Source organism: Ursus arctos, unplaced genomic scaffold (genome assembly GCF_023065955.2).
Source record: "Ursus arctos isolate Adak ecotype North America unplaced genomic scaffold, UrsArc2.0 scaffold_11, whole genome shotgun sequence".
Taxonomy (NCBI): Eukaryota; Metazoa; Chordata; class Mammalia; order Carnivora; family Ursidae; genus Ursus; species Ursus arctos.
Genome location: NW_026622775.1, coordinates 15,599,878 through 15,617,718, shown reverse-complemented (window position 1 = coordinate 15,617,718; position 17,841 = coordinate 15,599,878). Strand labels below are relative to the sequence as shown.

The following is a 17,841-nucleotide window of genomic DNA, read 5'->3' as shown; positions in this document are numbered from 1 at the left end:
GTAATGAAGGAAAATGTAAATTCATAAAAGAAATATATTTTATATCCCATAGACCAGGGAAAAATTAGAGTCTGGTAACACCAAGGTTGGAGAAAATGTGGAGTAATGAGAACTTTTCAATACTGCTGTAGGAGTTTAAATTGGTACAATCTCTAAGGAAAGAATTAGCGTTATCTAAGGTTGCAGATATGGATCATTCATGAGCCAAGAATGCCAGGAGTAGGTATTTACCTTAGGGGGAAACTCTTGCACATAAGCACTAGTAGATATATACAAAAATGTTTACAGCACTGTTGTTACTTATAGCGAAGAAGAAGAAGAAGAAGAAGAAGAAGAAGAAGAAGAAGAAGAAGAAGAAGAAGAAAGAGAAGAAGAAAAAGAGTGGGGAAGGTGGGGCAGGGAAAAGCAAACCAAATATCCATCAATAGAAAAATATATAAATAAAGTAAGGCATACCACAGAACAGGATATATTGTAGAGGGAAAAATTAGTAAACTGCAACTCTTTGCAGAAACATAACTGTAAAAAACAGTAAGTCACGGAAAACTACTTATGGTACAGCCTTATTTTTAAAAAGTCCAAAACCTAGCAAAATTAAATACTATGTTGTTTAGAGATGTATCCATCTATGGTTAAACTCTGGGGAAAATGGAAGGGAATGGGAGGGGAATGAAATGGGGTGCAAGAAAGATGGGGTGAGGGAAAGAACAATACATATAAAACTTCATTAGTCTTAGATTACATGCTGTTTAAGGAGTGTTTCTTCTGTTAATAATTTCTTCCTTTTTCCTTTATACTTTTCATTATTTTACTAAAATTGCTACAAACTAAATATTTTACATATTACTTATTTTCTTTTGTACATATACACCTACACACATATATGTACAAAAGAAAATATATATGAATACGTATGAGACGGCACATAAATAAAAATACTTTTTAATGGTTCTGAGGGCAAATGACATTGAATACAGAATTCTATACCCAAAACAATCATGTAAGTAAAAATGAAATAATGACATTTCCAGACATGAAAAGACTCAGAAAATGTATCATTCACAGAATCTCCCTGGGAGATTTTGGTGGAATGTGTTCTCTGGGAAGAAGAAAACTGAAAAGGGGAGAATAACTGGGATACAATAAGCAATGTGAGCAAAGACTTTAGTAAAAGGCCCTTATCAAGTGTAAATAAGAGGGATGTGGAAAGTTAATGATCTGGAAAAAATTTTCAGATGTGATCAATATAATAGATGGAAGAGAGGAGTGAGGAAGCCAAGTGAAGTAAAGTATGTTAATCCTGGGCTTGGGTTTTTTGGGGGATGGGTGAGAGAGGATGTCAATGTCAATGTTAATTCCATGTGTGCTGAAAACTTAAGGTGGAAAACACAATGAGTAGAACAGGACCTACAACTTTTTTTTTTTTTTAAGATTTTATTTATTTATTCGACAGAGATAGAGACAGCCAGCGAGAGAGGGAACACAAGCAGGGGGAGTGGGAGAGGAAGAAGCAGGCTCATAGCGGAAGAGCCTGATGTGGGGCTCGATCCCAGAACGCCGGGATCACGCCCTGAGCCCTGAGCCAAAGGCAGACGCTTAACCGCTGTGCCACCCAGGCGCCCCAGGATCTACAACTTTTTAAGCTACTGGAGGAAAAAAACATCAAAGAAAACTCAGTCTGGCAAAAGGCAGGAATGGAAAACTCACACTGGCTTACAGTGACCTTTTTCTAAGAGCTACAAACTGTTCTGGATGGAAGTGCCCAGAATTTTGCCACTGAATAAAAATCGTAACACTAACAATAATGTTATTGATGAAAACAATAGTTATTTACTGAGTATCTATTGTTGTAAGACATCATAAATACGGGTATGTAGTCTTTTTTTTTTTTTTCACTTAATCCTTCCAATAACCCATGGGCTAGATTGTATTAGTGTTACAGTTTCACAGTTGAGGAACCAGAGCACCGAGTTCAAATTATTTGCTTAAGTTCACACAGCGAGGAAGAACTAGGCAAGGGTTCTAATCCTGGACTGTTTGACTCCCATGCTTGGGTTCTTAACCCTTTACTACGCGTCATTTTAACTTTCAACTGAAAATCAGACTTGACATATTCTAATCTCTTCCCTTTTTCTGAAATACCGTCAATTCATTCCCTCATACTTGTATTACGCACCCTTCCTTCTGTCGCTTTTCCAGTCTCTAGTTTTTCTTCTTTATAACACACCTGCTCTATCTAATGCTCACTGTTAGATTAGTCTCCTTAAACGCATGACGCCACCTCTCTCAACAGTTCGCGCCAAGGCAGCCTGCTTTTCAAAAGCCTTCAAACACTGCAACCACACCCGCTATTATTTGGCCCTCTTCTCCAGTACTCATCTTTCCACATCAGTCCCCACATTCTTCCCCAGTACCTGATCGCTGTGTTTGCTATTTCTGACTGGTTTCATCTTCTCTTCCACCCCTCCCACACCTACCCTGTGAACTGGCATCTTTTCCCTGCACCCCTACCAGCTCCTGCTAATTTTCCCTTCTCTGAATCCTCCTGCATTTGTAAACCACTCAGTTCGCTGTTTGTCGTGGTCTGAAGTGGCAGGCTAACTGCCTAGAATGGAGTCTTGAAGAGCATTCTTAAAGAGGCTAACCCCCTCATTTTACAGTTGAGGACATGGAAACAAAAAACATTAGTGACTTCCCACAGTCTCAACTAGTTGGTGGTAAACAGACCTCCGGCCATCTAGTGCTCTTTCCTTTAGTTTTGACTGACTGATAATGGAGTTAAGTACTGGATTGATTAGAATTATTATTATTATTTAAAAAACTATTTGAGTATAGTTTACACACTGTTACATTAGTTTCAGGTGTGCAGCCTAGTGATTTGACAAGTTTATACATTATGCTGTGCTCATCACAAGTGTAGGTATGATTGGAATTATTATTATCTGTATTAGATTCTGTTGGTTTTCCAAACAACAGCCATTTCTTGCTTCCCTTATACTGACAGAACTTCTTTTCTGGTGATGTCTTTCCCATATGGTTTGGGTAAATGATAGATATTGATTAAGCCAATTATCATGGGTTCTATTCCTTTGCCAGTGAGTGGTTTATGGTGGAATGTGACCCAATTCTGGCAAATGAAATGTGAGAATAATCTAATGGGGATTCCTTCTGGGAAAGGCTTCTTTACTGATAGACTTCATAGGGATGAAGAAGGCTTTTTTTTTTTTTTTTTTTTTTTGCCTCTGGTGAGTGAAGATAGAGTACCTAGACCTATTTGTCCATCTCTGATCACAAAAGAAGCTAGTAGACATGAGGATAGCTGAGTAGAAAGATGGAAAGAAAGGGCTTTACTACCTTAACTAAGGTAATGAATACTCTAATTGTTCAAAAGCCATTTTTTATTAGTTTCAGAGGTAGAATTTAGTGATTCATCAGTTGCATATAATACCCTGTCCTCATTACATCAAATGCCCTCCTTAATGCCCATCACTCAGTTACCCCATCCCCCACCCATCTATCCTCCTGCAACCCTCAGTTTGTTTCCTAGAGTTCAGCATCTCTTATGGTTTGCCTTCCTCTCAATTTTCATCTTACTGCATTTTTCCTTCCCTTCCCCTTTGTTCATCTGTTTTCTTTCTTAAATTCTACATATGAGTGAACTCATATGGTATTTGTCTTTCTCTATTTCACTTAGCATAATACACTCTAGTTTCATCCACATCGTTGCAAATGGCAAGATTTCATTCTTTTTGATGGCTGAGTAATATTCCATTATATATATATCACCTCTTCATATATATATGTATATATATATATATATATATACATATATATATATACACACACATATTTGTAAACTGTATATACACCACCTCTTCTTATCTTTCATCTGCTGATGGACATCTGGCTCTTTCCATATTTTGGCTTTTGAAGACATCGAAGCTATAAGCATTGGGGTGCATGTACCCGTTCCAACCACTATGTTTGTATCCTTTAGATAAAAACCAAGTAGTGCAATTGTTGGGTCATAGGGTAGCTCTACTTTCAACTTTCTGAGGAACCTCTATACTGTTTTCCAGAGTGGCTGCACCAGTTCTCATTCTCACAAACAGTGTAAGAGGGTTCCCCTTTCTCTGCATCCTCGCCAACATCTGTTGTTTCCTGAATTGTTCATTTTAGCCATTCTGATTGGAGTGAGGTGGTATCTCATTGTGGTTTTGATTTATATTTCCCTGATGCCAAATGATGTCGAGCATTTTTTCATGTGTCTTTTGGCCATTTGTTGTCTTCTTTGGAGAAATGTCTGTTCACGTCTTCTGCCCATTTCTTGACTGAGGCTCTCTTTCTTAGGCCACATCTCACTCATGAACAAATCACGTTGACTTAGTCTTTGAAAGTATGCCCCAAAGCCAACCACTTTCACCACTTGGTGCCACCCTGGTCCTGACAACCATCCTCTCTTGCAAGATTATTTGAATAGTTTCCTCCTGCGTTCTCCCTTCTTCCCCTTCAGTCAGTTCACCACAAAGTAGAGTCAGTGATCCTTGTAAAAAATAAGTCAGATTAGGGACACCTGGGTGGCCAGTCGGTTAAGCGTCTGCCTTCAGCTCAGATCAATCCCAGGGTCCTGGGATCAAGTCCTGCATCGGGCTTCTTGCTCAGCAAGAAGTCCGCTTCTCCCTCTGTCTGCTGTTCCCCTTGTTTGTGCTCTCTCTCTCTCTGACATATAAATAAATAAAATCTTAAAAAAAAAAAAAAGTCAGACTATGTCACATGTCTCCTTAATACCTCTCACTTCGGATCAAACTCCACTTCCCTGATGTGGCCTTACAAGGCTGTATAGGATCCAGCCGTTAGCTGCCCCTTGGCTCTTGCACTTTCTGTATGCCACCCGGCTTTTTTGAAGGACCTTAGACATACCCAAGCATGAAATGCAGAGCCTTTTTACCGGCTGTTTCCTCTGACTGCCACTCTCACCCCCCCAGACATTTGCATGCCTCCTGGCTTCCAGGCCTTTGCTCAAATATCTCCTCCTCAGTGAGGCCTTTCCCGAGTAGCCTATCAAAAATAGCACAACCTTCCCCTGACCCTATCACAGTCTATTCCCTTCATTTTTCTTTGTTGTGCTTACCAGCTCCTGACATATTTTGACTTTGCTTATTTTTTTATTATCTAGAATGCAATTATAATGTCAGTGCTATAATGGACTATCAATTTTATTCCTGCTCTATCCCCTTGAGTGCCTGGCACATAGTAGGCATTAACAAATATTTATTAGATGAAAGAATTCTTTAATGAGGGCATTCTAAACTATATGCATTTTACATTTTATTTTATGTTAAAAAACACTCATGGTAGATGTAGCAATTTGTTAAAATGAATCAAGTTATAATTAGTATCTGTATAATTCACTTTATGTATGTCATTCCTCAATAAATCAAATTAAAAAAAAAATTAAAGGAGTGATGGTCCTAAGGAAATAATTTAATTTTGATTTTTTGGTTTTTTAGTCTGTAACTAGGAACCTACGATTCTATTATTTTAATGGCCTATTACTCTATATTAATTTTATTTTATGCCATTTCTGGAATTATAAAAAGGGAACACTAAAGCTTTTCACATTCATATACAGACAAATAAAATATTATCATTTCTTTATCTCAAGAATCTCTCACACAGAGCTCAGTGGACTTATATCAAATGATAAAGGAGAAAAGGAAGGAGATGAATAAATGTCACCAACACATGCCTACTTCCCCATCCCCACGACAGCCTTTCATATTATGAAATAGACACTTACAGCCTGCAAGCCTGGTGTGAAGGTGCATGGATTACCCCTGTCAGGTTTACCCCAAAAGCAATGGAGGATCACATCCCCAAAGAATTCCCACCAGAAACCAAGGAGCCCCTCCAAAAGACACATGAGACACTGGTCTTGCTTTAACCCAGGGCACCTGAGGAGGCACTTTTCCAGCCATTTAAGGAAAGCCATTTTGTCCCAGAGTCCATTTGCCAAGAGGTCAGAATAAGCAAGGAGCAGATATAAAATCGTTAAGAGTTTTTTAATGATTACAAAATGGATATTTACATATGGTGCTTAATTTTTCATTTCACCAGACAAAAAGCAAAAATGTCTAGTTTGAAGCCTGGCATCTGTGATCAGGGTTCACCCAGTCCCAGAAAGGCCCTGGGGCTGCCTACCACCTGTAGCAATACTGTTTTGTTTATTCTTGGCTTATTAAATCTGGTCCTGAACAGAATGTGCAGTTAATTGTATATTGCTGGATTGGAGTAGTTTGATGGTGACAGGGTGAGCTATGAGAAGTATAAGAGGCAGTGACTGAGAACTCAGGGTCCAAAATAAAATGGGTCAGACTCTGATCTCACACAGAGCACTCGAGACCACTGCGAGTGGCCTCTGGCTTTAGACTCTGGTCCTCTGTTCCTCAGTGTAGGCATTGGCCGGGATCATAGTCTATTATTGCAATAAGGCTAGAGAGCTTTAAAAAAAAATCCTGCTGTACCTTTTTTCTGGGGTTGAAACCATTTTTAGAAAGATTTTGCTTCTGAGTTTTGAATATATTTAGAATCACATGAAGGCCTTACACAGATCCTTTAGTTGCATAAAAAAAAATCACTGGTGGCAGCCCATGGGAAAAGATGGCATTGATAATTCACACTCACATAAAGCAGCATTTTGAAATGTTTTTGTCTTTTTTCCTTTTTGTGTTTTGTTCTTAATATTTACATTTTTATACTTTGTTTTCTATTTTTTTTTTATTTGAAGAGAGGAGAGAATATTTCAATTTGTTTTGATGTCTTGCTTGTTTGAAACACACTTTACACTAGTTCTTTAAGAATGTAGCTCTTCACGGTGACATATTATGGTGTTATTAGTAAAGCAGAGGGGCAGTGAAGGAGAGTTATAGAAATGTTTACTTATTGCACATTTCTTCTGATGCAATTCAGCTTATGCAGCTCACTTTTCAAAGTCAGGTATATAGAAGCATTTACTTCACAAAAAGTTTGTCATAGGCACCGTACCTGTATGGATGATATGTTTGAGATTGTTTTGTGATATTAGCTGAATTTTTGCCCCTGTGATATATTCTCTCCTTTTCATGAAGATCAAATTTGCATTGCTAAGTGTGTGACTATGTGTATGTTCTGGAAAAAAATGTAAGGAGAGAGAGAAATACCATAGAATAGAATAGAATAGAATAGAATAGAATAGAATAGAATAGAATAGAATATTTTTTTTTTTTCTAGTGGAGAGACCCAGGGTGGCAGCAGAAAGACCCAGAGAGGAAATGAGAGGAGATGAATGCATGAGCTCCTAGGTAGATGGCCCATGGACAGCTTTACAGAAATTTCCATAACTCACATGGCAACAAAGCAGTAGAAATATTTCTTTTCTTTTTTTTTTTTTTTAATAATGATTTTTTATTATATTATGTTAGTCACCATACAGTACATCCCCGGTTTTCGATGTAAGGCTCGATGATTCATTAGTTGTGTATAACACCCAGTAGAAATATTTCTGTATCCCCAGACTGTGACCCAGATTCCGGTGGTCCTGAAAACATTGCTGTACTTTCTTTCTGGGGGTACAAAAAAAATGAACAAATGCAGAGATGAAGAAAGCATTTCCATAGTGACTTGTATGTCCTAGATTGCGCCTTCTTGCAAGTCTTGGCATTGTGAAGGTCCCCCAGCTGAGAACACCCCTACCTCTCAACCCCCCATCCCTGCCATGAAGGTTGGGGGGTAGAGAACAATGAATTGACAAGGTTAAGGAGTTGCTATCCAAGTGGAATTAGGAGTTAAAAGAGAAAGTTAGTTGAATAACTAAAACTGAATACAGTTAAAATTCTTACACAATTGAATTTGTGGCCTGAGGTTTATACTCATTGTGTATGTACTTTGATTTTTTTTCAACAAATATATCCTTGACACAATTTCTTTTTAAGTGAGTTCTATTTCAAATGCACATAAATGTTAGACAGTACATTCCACGAGGGCAGGAACCATGTTTTTTTCATTCTACACTTTTCCTAGCACAAGAATAGTGTCTGACATATAACAGTGTTCAATAGTTGTTAACTTGAATAAACTCGTTTGAAGAGACAGTTTTGTTAAAATGAATACATTGTATAAAGAACACAATCACTCTCCGATTTATTTAATTTAATTCTCTGCATTGGATTTTTTTTTTTTTAAGATTTTATTTATTTATTCGACAGAGATAGAGACAGCCAGTGAGAGAGGGAACACAAGCAGGGGGAGTGGGAGAGGAAGAAGCAGGCTCATAGCGGAGGAGCCTAATGTGGGGCTCGATCCCATAACGCCAGGATCACGCCCTGAGCCGAAGGCAGACACTTAACCGCTGTGCCACCCAGGCGCCCCTGCATTGGATTTTCTTGATAAGACACATGCTTAAGATTAGGGGTTTCTTTTTTTAGTATAACAATGAGTAGTTCAAGGTAATATCACAAACTGGGGCTGATTGTACACATGTCCTCCCAGCTCCGTATTCAGTAAGATCATGGCAATAGCTTGAAATCTGCTATGGTGGGACTATTTACCATAGCAATCAGCAAATGGTAGAAATCAGGGTTTCTTAAAAAAAAAATTTTTTTTCTCAGAGAGCTAACTGTTAAACATTCAGCAGCACACTACTGGACCTACATCCATTTTTGTCCCAATTTAATATGTATTCTTCTTTTGTAAAAATTATCCTGAAATTCCAAGTGAAGTAGTTAATGATTAATATTGACGAAATACCAGTGCCACGTTACACCCTCTGTTTAATGGGGTTTTTTGTTTGTTTTTGCTTCAGGATCACTTTTAACTCATACAGTTTCAAGGCAGTTAGGGAGATTACACTGATTAGCGTGTTCACAAATAGTTTCAGAAAGCTTACGCCTGATCCCATTCACCTTCACCACCTCCTCCCTCACTCACATTTAGTGCCAACGGCCAACAAGATCCGACACCTCTGGCAGCTTGGCCTTGAGCAGCCTCTTGATTCAGCAGCTTCTATTCATCCATCACGCTCTGGGGACATTTACCAACAAGGCCCAAATGAAGTGTCGATAATGTCACCTCCTTCGGAGAAATGATAAAAGAGCTGCATTGGAGTCTTTGCGCTTTGATACCTCAGAACAGAGGAGGTAGATACTGTGGGACATATGAAGCTTTTAAATATTATTGATTTAGTGGAATAATGGAGTAGGAAAATTCCTAAGAAAATTTGTACCTTAAAAGACAACAGCTGACCCAACACATAGAAAACTTGAGTGAATAGAAATGTCACTAGGGTACCTAAAAGTTAAAAATACACCTTCATTGGCTCTTACTGGAATTAGTTTATAGTTTGCTGAACAGACAAGATATCTTTAGCCATTTGTAACTCTTTTACGATCTCAATCACTTTTATTTTTTTATTTTCTAAAGATTTCATTTTTTTATTTGAGAGAGAGAAAATGAGAGAGAGAGAGAGAGCATGAGATAAGGGAGGGTGAGAGGGAGAAGCAGACTCCCCGCTGAGGAGGGAGCCCAATGTAGGACTCGATTATGGGACTCCAGGATCACGACCTGAGCCGAAGGCAGCTGTCCAACCAAGCCACCCAGCCGCCCAATCTCAATCACTTTTAATTAACAAACAGCAAAATTGCGGCTTTATCCTTAGCTTATGTGGCTTCATACAATTTTAGCTACTTTTGAAAGAACATGTAGATCCGCAAAGTCAGGGACAGTATTCTGAACTGAATTAGCCTTCGGAACTGACAGAGCTGGTAACCAGTGCCCAGGGGTCCCACGACCTGGTAATCAAACTAAAAACACGTGCCTTCAAGCAACTCTCTTACTCCTCAGGGATTTGACTGTCAAGAAAGTAGTAACTTTGTGTTTAACTTAGTTGGACAAGAAAACAGCTAGTACACTCTCTACAGTTTGGCCCAGAGAAAATGGAATTCCATCTGAATGTCATCTGTCATTTTGTGGAAAAACAGATAAAGATACAGGTGGAGTGCCTTCAGTCAGTCTGGAAATTGGTGAGGGACACTCCAAGTAGCAGTAGTTAAGCAATCTGTCCTCTTGTCTTAGAGGATTTAGTCATATGTTCCAGTAATTACTCTTATATAGCATTCTTATGTGCCAAGCATGGCTCCATGCACTTAACAGATATTAACTAAATCAATCTTCAAACCACCTTATGAGGTAAGTACTTTGTCCTCATTTTACTGATGAGGAAACTGGAGTTTAGAGAAGTAAAGTAACTTTCTCAGGGTCATCCAGTTGTTAAAGGGGGAGGGTGCTTGTAGAAGTGGGACCCACATAGCTTGGCTCCACACTCTGCCTAACCCTTACTATGAATAGCTCTCAGAGCCACGCAGTCATAATTACAGGGTAGCATTAATAATAACTGCACTTCATCGAGTTGGAATGGACTTTAGAATTAATCTAGTCCATATAAACCTTGCATATATGATCCCTGATCTGTGGTTAAATAGTCTCCGTTTATTCTGTTCTAGTAATGGAATTTCTACTCTATGAAGTAATTAATTATATAATCAGGAAGTTTTAAATTGGAAAATTCTTTATTTACGACAAAAAGTCTTCTACCTCCCTAAATCTTTCTAGTGTCCAGAGTTTTGTTCTCTGAAGCAAAAACAAATAGGCTGCTCCCCTTCCAAGTGTCATCCTGGAAGGATCTACTAAAGGGGGATAGTTTTCATATCTCCCTGTGGTCCCCTACTTCTTAGGGTAAACATCCCCGTATCCTTACAATTCTTCTTTTTATATATATTAAGACATTTTCTCTTTTATAGTCTCCCTCTTAAAATGAGAATCCTTGAACAGAATGTGAATCTGACCATGATCTCCATTCAACTGGGTACTACTTTTCTATTTATACAAACTAATCATGGATTTTAATCAGTTTTATCATATTTTTTGGTCACATTAAAATGTAAGACAACTAATACCTCCAGGCCTTTTTCATACTAATTGCTGATTTCTATGTGGTCAGGTTTTATTTTTTAGTCCCAAACGCAAGATGTTAAATTTTGTCTTATAGGTTTGGGCTTGGTGTTAAGCTTTGTCAAAACTTTTTTGAATTTTAGAACTTCGTGGAATTTCTTAACACCACAGAACTAAGATTTTAAAGTTTGTTTATGATCCTTATGGTCAGGTAGGGGCAGCAAAGGTGAAGAAGTGCCTCCAAGGGCAGGGTTAATCCAGTAGAGGTATTTTCTTTTGTATTGGTGCATGCTGGGACTGTTGGGAAGAGTCAAAATTGTAACTGCAAATGCAAGAGTGTTCATTACTTCCAAGAGCCCTGATGGAAACAGGGACAATGATGTCTTGGAGAATAGAAAGGCAGTGTTTTTCTTCCAAACATGTCTACTGTAGGGGCCGAGGGCAGGCTGCCCCCAGATGGACCACTTTGGCCGGCCCATTATTCTAAGCTGAAGGCAATCAAGACCCTCCAGGTTCAAGAGAAACATTTGCCCCTCTCTTAACTACAGAGAATAATCTAAGTTGGAGGTCTTTCCCAGAACAAGGGCTAGTAGCATAGATAAATTTTATCCGAGTGACCCATCTGAATGGCAGGGCAAACATCTAATCAGCAAACACCTGCTCTTATCACCCTGTAAAGTGCAGTCCTTTCCTCTGAGCCCCCAGACCCCATCCCCTTCTCCTTAGTTCACGATGACATATACACCTTATTTTGCCTGACTGTCTTTGGGATTTTCATGTCTGTGTAGACTCCCTATTAAATTTTAGTTTATACGCTATTAAATTTTAGTTTCTCCTGTTAATCTGTCTCATGTCAATTTGATTCTTAGTTTGGCTAGAAGGACCCTTGAAGGGTACAGGAATTCTTGCTTCCAGACACTGGTTGTTAAACAATTTGCCATTTATCATATTTCTTACTTCTTTCTTTGATTGGACTCATTTCCAAATTTAGAGAGGCCTGTGTCTGTGTCTTCTATGTTTTAGATCTTATCAGTTAAAACTACAAGGACCCCTCTGAGACCATCTTTTCATCTTCAGGGTTTTCTGGCAGAAGGAAATGATTGATCTCCGCATTTCTACTAGTAGTGTGAAGTTATAGTAATTGAATGGCATTTCCTGGGATGGATTTTCTTTTTCCTTTTGAGGAACTTGCCTCATCTGGAAGCAGAAGGAAAAGGATCTGTTCAGCTCTGTTAAGAGTCCAATCTCTCTAATGCACCACAACATACACCACAGACAGCCAGGACGCTGGTGCTGCTGATGCAGGGACAAGAGCCCCTACCCTAAGAGGAAACCACCCTTAAGGACTTTACACCACCCTGGAAGGAGCCCTCCAGGGTTAATCAGATTAAAACAGCTGTCCACACACCAATAAAGGCTTCTAGACTTAGAAACTCCCCTGGCAATCCTCTCAGGTCCCCTCCCTCTTTGGGAACTTTGTACTCTAGCATTCAATAAACTTCACTATGGCTCAATAAACTTTGCTTTGCTGCCCACCACTCTTCATCGGGTCTACCTCTTCATTCTTTGAAGAGGCATGACCAAGAACCGCGGACGCTAACAAGATATCCCTTAACAACACTGAGAGTCCAGGAGCCCTGCTCTCCCAATTCTGTTTCTCTCTACGCTGCCACCTTCTGAATCTGTCTTGGTAGCACCCAAAGAACCCACGGATGCTCAGAGTGATGAGGACACGGAATACACGTGAGGTTCAGTGGGGTGGAGTCCGGAGCCGACGACCAAGAAAGAATTCTTGAGGCATCTTTGGTGCAAAATTGGTGGTTTATTAAAGCACGGGGACAGGACCCATGGGCAGAAAGAGCTGCTGCACCAGGGTTGTGAGGGGTGGCTGATTATATGCCATAGAGTTGGGGGAGGTAAAGAAAAAGGGAGGTTGAGAAAATACTTTCATATGTTAAAGAAGATTCACAAGATACCCGAGGCCTTGCCATTGTCAAGTGAAGGTTGTTTTTCCCTCTAGCAAGGCATTAACATTAAGATGGTTGGGAACTTCTGGAGCCTGCAGATTATAAGGACATTTAATTGTATCTACATTCCCTTCCGGAAGGTAGGTTAGTGATAGAAATGCTTTGTTCTTGTAAACTGCTAAGACATTTGTAAACTGATGGAGACTTAAATCTTCCAGGATTGTGGTATCTATAGTTTAACTATTTCTTTGTCCTTTAGGGCAGCCAGGAGTGCCTGAGGAGTGTCACAAACATCCCATGGTTGGGGGGGGGGGTGTTGCAAGGCGTCAGCTTCTGCTTTGTCCTCAGCCTGCCTTCCGTTCCCTCATCAAGAGCAGAAGAGTAATGAAAGGAAAAATGGTCTCTTTTTCATCTTAAATGTACTGTGACTTTAATCTTTTACATATATTAAAATTCACCAAATAGCAGAGTTAAATCAATAATATTGCTATCTCAACAGCAACTCAATAATTAATTTTCTACTGCGGAGACTAAATGCTAAAGAATCAATTCTTATTTATATTCAACTTTTCCAATAACAGGCAAATCTGAAAATGCCAAAACTTAAGGAGAATAATGTAGCAGCAGAAGGAGCAGAATCGTAGAATCATATGACATCATATAATACAGAATCATATAATATCAGAGTTGGACATGACCTCAGAGACCATCCGGTACGACGTCCTCATCAACACAGAAAATTAAGGTCACAAAGGATGTTTGTGTTAATCTTCCAAAAATCAATGGAAGTAAAATTTCAGTGTTTCTAGACCAAGGTTTCTTGGCCTTGGCAATACTGACATTTGAAACCTGATAATTCTCTGTTGTGGATGTTGTTCTGTGAATTATAAAATGTTTAGCAGCAAAGGATAACAGAATATGTCACTCTCAAATATGCCTCTTTGGCATAAGGATTAGTTTGAGCTGATTATTTTGAGAAACAACAGATCCAGAGGAAACTCTGTAAACAGAGTAGAAGTTACTCTTTTGTAAAGAAAATGTATCCATTGTAAAGAAATCTCCATTTGTGATGGAGTCTCCCTCTCTGTAACAGAGGAGAAGGTTGACTCAATCACAGGAAACTCATCAATGGAGAAGGCACCAATTTAAATCTACAAAACAACAACTTTCCTCTTGTTTACTGTGATTTTCACCTCTCCACAACTGCCCTCCCCAAGCCCCTCTCTTATCTGTAACTGAAGATGGCCTTTAAGCCTGAAATGAAGCCACCTCATGAGCTGCTCACCTTTCATGGGTATCTCCCATGCAGACATGAGCTATACATGTTAATCAACTGTTTTGCTCTTGCTAATCTGTCTTTTGTTATAGAGGCCCCAGGGAGGACTAAGAAAGATAAAAGGAAAATTGTTTTTCCTCGTCTTGAGCAGCATCCCTGGCTACACCCACTAGGTGCCAGTAGCCTCATACCAAAGAGGGGACAATCAGAAATGTCTCCAGATATTGTCAAATGCCTCTTGGAGAGGGGTACAAAATTGTCCCTGGTGAGAACCATTGGATATGACATTGTCTAAAAAGGTAAGTTCTGGGCCTTACTCCAAGATAACTTAAGAGGCTAAGGATAGTGTTAATTATGCAAATTTTATAACATCCACAGAATTCTTTGCTACTGGAAATTTGTTCATATTAGCTCTTACCCAACTGAAGTCTACACAGTGATGGACATGAAACAGTTAAATAGCACTGCCCCTGTACTGTATCTTACTAGGGCATAAAGCATTGTTTTGGTGCTTCCCAAGGAAGTAAACCCATTCTCAGCTTGAATCCCCACGAGAAAGTGAAGCTTCTGGCTTACCAGGATTTAGAAGTCCATTTCTATATAGCTGTCCTTTCAGGGCATGGAGTGTGCTGGTTGCAGCAGAAAGAATCCAGCTGACACACTGTCAGGGAATAGTCGGAGATTAGAGAGCTAGATATAAAGTCCTGCACATGACTTAGCCATTATTGAAGTAGGAAACAAGCATTTCAGGGCACTTTGGAGGAAACTGAAGACTTCTGTTGACATTAGTTAACTTCTGTTGACATTAGAACTCAAAGACTTCACTTTGAAAAGAGCATAAGCAGGGACTGAGAGCAGTAGCCTGAAGTAAGTTGCAAATATCGTATTGCAGATACTGTGGAACATCTAAAGACAAAGAAAATACCAGATGAGAAGAGAGTCTTTACTCTTAGCTACGGTGACTTGCGGCTATCACCCATTCTACTGGCTTGGTAGGGAGGAGACCCCGATTTCTAGCAGAACCCCTGTAGCAGACTTTTCTGGTGCTCCTGTCACATCGCTTTGGCTTGCTTCTGATGTTAAGTGACAGCTTCGGTGGACAGTTCACTCTCCCTGTCACATTCTGCGCTGGGGCTTTGTAGGAAATGATTTCTTCCACCCTCATGCAAGTATTAAGCCCCGGAGTGTTGGGGCACTAGACTCTAGAGGCAACCCTCAAAGAATCGGAAACACTGGCAGTGGATCAATGTTCCAGCCTCCTGTCTCCAAGTGGAAAATTCCTGAAGACATTCTGTGGACTTCCCAGTGGAATCAAGGCTCTAACTAGTCACAGCAGTGACCCCTACAACATTCTATTTATATTGGGTTTTCCTTTTACCCTGTCTCATTCTCTTGCTCCTCACTCCTGTTTCCTGGCATCACCTTCCAAAGAAAACACCTGAACCAGAATTCTTGTCTCAGTTCTGCTTACCAAGAAACCCAAACTACAGAGTCTACTGCATGGTATTCATATTCATTGCAAATATTTGAATCCAAACTATATGGTAAAAGGTATCCCATTCTCATCCATGAGTTTGGGTTCATTCATTTGTAATAGTCATTTTGTTATTCTATATATGACTTAATTAAAGAACTCCTTCTAATATTGTTATGAGTTAGTACCCAGTACCTAGTCAAGATTGTGACAAAATTTATTTCTGTCTGGGTGTGCTACACATTCAAAAATAATCTCTTGATATTAAAGAAGCTTTAAGGATAAACTAAGTCTATTCCCAAATTCTTTAGCCCAGAGAAGTTAAGAATTTTAGTACTTTATATTAAGGCATATGGTTGGGAATGGCCTCTCAGATTATTTCCCTTAATCATTCCGGAAAAACTGGTGTCCAGTTAGTGAGGAAAGTGACTTCCACGTTATTCCTTGAGAATGAAAAGTATATGTGAAAATCAGGCTGTCTTTGAAGCACTGCCTAACAAATTTAAATATTTTTTCTCCCAACAATTATATCATTCAAGTATTGTACTAAAAAATTGTACTATTCTAGACAGAAATCCTGTGTGTTGGAGAGGGTAGGTATAGAATTGTTGAGGAAGAAGATGAGAATAGTTGCAGCTCAAGATCTCCTCCCTCTTAGGAAAGGCTTTGAACCTTCAGGGGGATGGATAATAGAAAATGGACAAATGACAAACTCAATGCTCAACAGCACAGTGTCTGATCAGAGAAGTTACAGAATTGCCTTCCATGGAGCCCTTCGATTTAAATCTCCAAGAGTCCATGTCTTTGCCTTCTGTCTATATCTCTCAGTACCTTGCCCAGTGCATTACATCTAGTAAGAGCTAGCAAGACTAATGCCTAACCTTATCCAAATCGTGTGGCACGGTTCTAAGAACTTTAATCTATTAATTCTTCTAATAAGAGGTACTTGGTAAATATTTTAGGATATTGAATAAACACATAATAATATTTACCTACAATGTTTAGGTAAAATCTGAAGCAAGTTAGAAAAATCAGTTCAATGAATTTTTGAAGCCTGTGCAGCTCTATAAATGAATTTGTCAAACAACACATGCTAGATTGCATTCTTATTTCCTCTATGGAAAGCCGAAGGGACTCCATTTTACAAAGTCTCCATTTCTGCTATTTTTCTGCTAGGTCCCATTTACTTGCCATATTTTGCCTCTGAATAAGCCAAAGAAGCTACATTCCCACTACAAAGGGGAAACAAGAAAGTTAATCATCTCTGAGTTTTGTCCTAGGCCCCAGACACCTGATAACACCTAAGGAGAACCAGATCCCAAACATGTTCCAGGACATTAGCTTCAAACAAACTTCAGCTTATGTTGGCATTAGTACCCCTACCTTTGGTAATTTATGGAATAACACCTATTGTTCACCTGACACTCACCTTTGATCAGACCCTACCTTGGACTCCTGGAGGAACACATACCGTAGACCCTTTCCTAATATAAACCCACAGCCCCGAGCAACAACAAAACTCATTCTCCTTTCCTTTCAAATCTCCCAAACCCTCCATCTGCTAATCTCTACCTGTCATTTACACTATTGAATAAACTGTTTTCGCTTTCTTTGGCTCACATTTGATTTCTATCCTGTGTGAAGCCAAGGACCCTCTTGGCTGGTCCCTTGGGACTTTCCCCTGGGGTCTCGGACTCAGCTTGCCTGAGTGTACTTTTCAGTGTACTTTTTTATTAATAATATGTTTTGACTCCAAAACAGATGAACATAGGGGAAGGGAAGGAAAAATAAAATAAGATGAAAATTGAGAGGGAGGCAAACCGTAAGTGACACTGAACTCTAGGAAACAAACTGAGGGTTGCTGGCGGGGGGGGGGGGGGGGTGGATAATTGGGTGATGGGCATTAAGGAGGGCACTTAATGTAATGAGCACTGGGGGTTAAATGCAAATGATGAGTCACTAAATTCTACCCCTGAAACTAATAATACACTATATATTAACTAAATTGAATTTAAATAAAGAATAAAAAATTGGGGGCGCCTGGGTGGCACAGCGGTTAATCGTCTGCCTTCGGCTCAGGGCGTGATCCCGGCATTACGGGATCGAGTCCCACATCAGGCTCTTCCGCTATGAGCCTGCTT

The 17,841-nt window shown here is 39.5% G+C and overlaps 1 long non-coding RNA gene across 2 annotated transcripts in view; it reads right to left on the bottom strand.

Annotated features, from left to right (window-relative positions):
- Positions 1–17,841, bottom strand: part of LOC125280996 (uncharacterized) — a 111,850-nt gene that overhangs the window by 20,128 nt on the left and 73,881 nt on the right. The window contains exons 2-4 of one of the 2 annotated variants that reach the window (XR_008958620.1): positions 14,803–14,887; positions 8,965–9,108; positions 7,461–7,601 (exon numbers count right to left, since the gene is read on the bottom strand). This is a non-coding gene — a long non-coding RNA (uncharacterized LOC125280996). Of the gene's footprint in view, positions 1–7,460; positions 7,602–8,964; positions 9,109–14,802; positions 14,888–17,841 lie in introns of those variants that run through there. The other variant, XR_007187941.2, reaches the window with a different exon arrangement.